Here is a 5,618-nt window from a genome sequence, read left to right as displayed (position 1 = left end):
GTGAAGAGTGGGGGGGTGAAGTTGACTTGAATTAAAACTGAGAGGAACTGCCATCCAGATCCTCAGAGGAGCAGAGGGGACAGCGCCTCTGCTGGAGGGATAGTTTCTGGAGGGATAGTTTCACAAATTAAACGTTGTGGGTTTTTTTAACTAAAAACAACAGTAACAATAATATAAATAAAACAAATTATTCACAAAAACAACCAACAACATGTGATTAATGAAAGGTCAAAATGTTTTTGTTTTGTTTTTTCTTTTCGTGTCGTCCAGAGCCGCCCAGCGCCAGCAGCAGCAGCAGCAGCAGCAGCAGCAGTGAGAGAATTGTTTCTTCTTAATCTCCCGCGGTCGTTATCGCGGCTACGACGCGCTAATCTCCGCCGCACAGCTACGACGTCAGGCTGTAAACAGCCGCGCACGTTCACTGCTCTGCGTAATTATAACAGATTACAGTGATGTTGATCCTGACCTGAGGGTGGAGCAGATTTAGAGCAGACCACCGCTGACACACACACACTGCAGCGCCACCTACGGCCAGTGTTCAGGTTTAAATATTAAATAAATTATAGCAACAATAATAACACAAATAATAAATACATAAAAATATTAAATAAATAAAAACAATAAATAGAAATAAATAATAAAATAATAAAAATAATTTATAAAAATTAGGAGTTTCAACAAATCTACAGGCATCTGTATTTAAATACTAATAATTAATAATAAATAAAGATAAAAATAAATCATCATAATAATAATAAATGAATAAAAATAAATAATAATAATCAATATTAAAAATAATTTAAAATAATTCTGTTGCACTATTAGGAGCTTCAACAAATATTCAAGACTGTATTTAATTATGTCTGAGTCTTGGAATTTTACTAGAAAACTATTCATCGATACTGTTGTTTAAATTTTTATTTTTTGTCGGCTAGAGTTGGAATTTTGAAATCATTTAATGTTGACTATAATTTCTTGCCTTTCTCTCTCTCTTTTTCTCTCATTAGCTATTACGTATTTTTATCCTCAACTCTGCTTCTGGTTTCTGTAGAAATACAAATGTCTTGATAAATATTGAAGAGTGAGAATTTGAAACATTCTTCTGGAGTTGTTTTTCAACTTCGTCCAATCCCGACCTCTGAAGTACAGAACGTCTGACGTCATTGTTTCTCCTCCTTGTTCTTGGCCTTCGTTCTGCCCTGACACAAACCTGAGATTCTCCAGCCGCAGTTCGTCCGTGTGTGTGTGTGTGTGTGTGTGTGTGTTAGCTGCTGAATCCTCCTCAGATTAATGATGAAATCCCAGGCGTGACACATAATCACAGTGTGTGATTACTAACACGGAGGGAAATGAGTGTTTCAGAGATGATCGTCCACACGTCTCCCTGGTTTTTACTCCTTGTTGTTGTTTTTTTTTTTTACTAATCTAAACTTCAGTGACATCGTGGCTCCCGGCAGTTTTCTGTGTTGATTCTCACAGTTTAAGAAGAGATCCACGGTGTGGGCTGCAGCTTCATGGTGTCTGTCACTTATTTATATCTGAATGAATGGATTTATGAATTTATCCTCCACTTGGTAAAATATGAGAAACTGAAAAAGTCATTTTAGTGTCAGACTGTACAGAAGAGCGATGACCTCTGTGTGTGTGTGTGTGTGTGTGTATGGCAGATAAACAGGTAAAATCAATTACCGCAAATCAATCCAGCTGCAGTTTCCACATCCTCTAAGCTTCTCCTCGGGCCGTTCCTTTTTGGATAGCAGTATTTTGGAACAGGTCGACTCCGACACGATCACCAACCTCCACGTAACTTAATTTAAAGACTGTCATTTCCAACGAAAAAAAAAAAATTCAAATCAGTCCAGTTTCTCTGGGACAAACACGTAAAAATACAAAAACTGAAAACATCTTTAAATACGGCCTGAAAAATTCAGATTCTAATCCGACTGGATCAGGTTTATTCAGCAGCTGTTGTGGGTTTGAGTATCGATTACTGTCATAAAATATTGATACTAATCATACTAGTTACTATGTTAAGCATTCATGTCATGTGACCAGTGACCAGTAGGGAGCAGTGACTCCATGTTTTTATAACAGTTACTACAGTTCAGGTCACAGCGTGTAAAAAAATAAAATAAATATCATTTGTTGCTACTGAAATGTAACAACAAAAATAATCCACCTTAATGTCGTTAAACGGATCCTGGTGTCGCACTTCATTAACATAAGTGGCGTTAATTTGCACGGCAACAGTAGACGCACCGATTCCCAGATTGCCGTCTCCACTGGGGGCAGATTTCTATACGCACCCGTCGTCTGGCCCTGCAGCTACTCAGCGCCATCAAATCCCCGAGAGGAAGTACGAGCGCTCCACTTTGAGCCGAGCATATGGCCTCCCCGTGTGATGCTGATGGTTTGGCAGACGCAAACGACGCGTTGTTCTCTGTAACGTTGACGCCGTCTGATTATCACGTAAACGTGAAAACTTCCCTGGTTTTAGATTCAGAACTAAAGTGTCGTTGATGCTAACGCTGCCGCTACGCTAATTCATGGCTTGAATCAGTCTTTTAGGAGGTTAGAAGCCTTTCTGCTTTAACAACCAACAGGGGGCGCCGTATCTCAGACGATACACATCCACTGTGTCTGTGAGTTTTACCTTCAGGTTGAAAAGAAATATAATAACGTTCTTGACACGTCTGGAGTCGGAGCCAGAGAAATAATAATCGAACTTTTCATGACAAAAGTCGAGTCCGTTTTTCTCCTGTAGAACAAATTCACAAAACACATTTGTCTCAGTTTATTCAACAGCTTTAGAATCTGAAATGAAATTTAAAAAAAAATACTGAAGGAAATTAAGAATGTTGATCACATCCAGTTCGCTTTATTTAAAAACTGCAGAGGCAGCATTTTCTGGGTGTGTGTGCCTTGAAAGTTTCATCCATCAACTTGTGAAATATTGTAGAAAAACCTTCAGAAAATGACTTGAGTTCCAACAAATCATCAACACAGCGACTGAGACGACGTCGGAAAATCTCCTGCTGAGTCAATGATTAGATATTTAAACATAATTAATTTATCATTTCACTCGTGTCTTACAGCAAGAAGGTAGCTGGCTCAAAACACAGTTTTAAATGACTGCTAGCATTGTCTCCCCCTACTGGCCCCACCCTGAAAAATAAGCAAGAGTAGATGAATGTTAAGGAAGAGGGTTTTTTTTGGTACCTTGAGCGTTACGACCTCACATGACCCAGAGCTGAATCATTCTGTGTCCAGCCAGAGTTTAATCGATGGCGATCGGGTGAAAGTTCCATAATGCAACAGGAGCAGACAGACGAAGGGCCGTTTACCCTCCCACTGGCTTCTGGAAACGCCCCGGACCATTAGAGAACGAAGAAAGAAGGAAGGACGCATGTTAATGTAGACCTCGGTTAAAATGATGAGATGATAATAATTAAAATGATGATAAAACGTATAACTTTATAACAAATTTATATTTGAAAACAATAAAAATAAATGTAATAATCTCCAAGTCCTGTGAGGCAGTGTTTCCCAACCTCACATATATATCATCAAGAAAAACTCCACGGCACGTCCTGAAACAAAAATCTCACAAAAAGTATATGGAATAAAATATAATAATCTTCTAGTTTATATTTACTAAAAATGTACTACTGTTTAGTTGAACACAACACTGATATACTGTCAGGAATTGAAGAAAGACAGCTCTGATTATCTTTTTTTTTTTTTTTTTAGTTTTAACCACCATCTTCTGCCACCTAGTGGAAGAGGATTTTATTGCTCTGCCTGTCACGTATTGATGAACAGCACAGTGGTTGGGAATCACTGCTGTGAGGCATCGTACAACTGAATAAAAAAAAAACAAAAAAAATAAAGTCTTCCTCTCCTGTAGCTGCCGGTGTACGAAGGTTTTCACGGTGTTTATTATCGACTCTACAAACTCCTGGTTTGTTCGTAAGCTAAAAAATTGCAATTGACAACGGGGGAACAAAATGATTGATTGCAGCTCACAAAGAAAAAAAAACCAAACCTAGCTCAGTCTCCTCCACGACTGACTGTGAAGCTCAGTCCCCTCCACGACTGACTGTGTGAGTCTGTTATTGTCCGACTGTCTCTGCCGTGGGACGATGCAGCTGGGTGGTCTAATTGGAGCCATTTTCACATATAATGTGGCGTTCCCAATGGGCCTCATTACAGGAACAGGGCCGATGACCTTAGATATTCTTCACCCACTCTCTCATCCGGTTGGTGCGGTTCCTCCCGGTGACAGATAGAGTCCAATTTCCTGCAGCCGACCAGCTATTGATCATCATATTAGTGAGAAAAGTCTCATTGGTTTTGCTGTGAGACTGAGTCACCGCGAGACGGAGGACGAAAAACTGCAGGAGTGACTCACAGGTACGGTCGCAGTCACCGGGGCCGGTGGAGATGAGGACCATGAACTAATCAGTACCAGTGTCACACCACTAGTCCTGCAGTTTGGTTTGCTCTGACACTGCCCTCTACTTGTATTTTCACCTTGTTTTCTTTGGGAGTTTGTGGCATTTTTGGTTGAAAACTATCAGTTCCAAATAGAGCCAACAGGTGGCAGTATTGCAGCGCAATCTCATCCAACTGTTATTATATTAGTAATAATAAAGTAATAATTATATTAGTGTTTAAATGATTCTGGACCTACTGTTCTCTTTTCAAATTCCTTTTCATTCGACTTAATATTCAAACCAAATTCTGAACCGAAGTGTCTGCGAGTGCAGCACGTCAGCTCCCATCACAGAGTCAGTGGCTTGATTTCCATCTCCTGCTCCTGTGCCATTGTGTTCATTCAGCAGCTTAGCTCTGGTGACGGTGTCAGTGCTGCATACAGATGGACTGAGTACACGCTGATGTGAACCACTGAATGGCCCGGCCCTGAATAGCACTCAGAGTGTGGTCGGCAGGAGCTGAAAAAGTGAATATGAATTCAGACAATCTATTTTTTTATTATTTTTTTTCACCAAGTGTCGGCAGCTCGTCACAAAGCACTGAATCAGCTACAGTTTGAACCAGAAAAGAGTTCTTCTGGAATTCAGCTACACGTGTAAAAGACTTCGTCGCATGACTGTCGTTTTTAGACTTGTTTATTGCTGCTAATATCTTCGTTACTAACGCTGTTAATAGACATAAAACAGGAGCTTACGGTGGTAAAGGTGACTCATTCTGAGTGTGGATAATAATTTAACACGGTCCATTTTTGATCACAAACTTCTTCACGTTTTCACAGGTGTTGTTTACTAATAAAAGTCCAGAATTATCGTAGCGTAGCTCGTTAAAACAAAGGCCTGAACCTGTAACAAAAAAAAATATATTTTTACTTTTATCACATTTCTTTTTTTTACCACGATGAACTTTTTCATGGTCATCGGTCGCTCAGGTTTATAGTGAATTCAAAGCTAATGATAACGTCTGTGGACTTTATGACGGACGTGAAAAAAACCCGTCGTCATCCGTCATCATCCGTCGTCTCCTGTCTCGGCCAACGACTCGTCGTGTTGAATTTGAAATGTGGCATCAGCATAAAAACACTGTCTTTGTCAAAAACAGGCATCCCAGCATGCAAACAGTCG

The 5,618-nt window shown here is 39.9% G+C and overlaps 1 protein-coding gene across 1 annotated transcript in view; it reads left to right on the top strand.

The window, feature by feature from the left end:
* The window catches only part of LOC103377670 (galactosylgalactosylxylosylprotein 3-beta-glucuronosyltransferase 1), a 65,964-nt gene that overhangs the window by 36,036 nt on the left and 24,310 nt on the right, over positions 1 to 5,618 (top strand). The gene's annotated exons all lie outside the window — the stretch shown is intronic.

Source organism: Cynoglossus semilaevis, chromosome 4, assembly GCF_000523025.1.
Source record: "Cynoglossus semilaevis isolate Cse_v1.0 chromosome 4, Cse_v1.0, whole genome shotgun sequence".
Classification (NCBI taxonomy): Eukaryota; Metazoa; Chordata; class Actinopteri; order Pleuronectiformes; family Cynoglossidae; genus Cynoglossus; species Cynoglossus semilaevis.
This window is presented reverse-complemented; position numbering and strand designations above follow the sequence as displayed.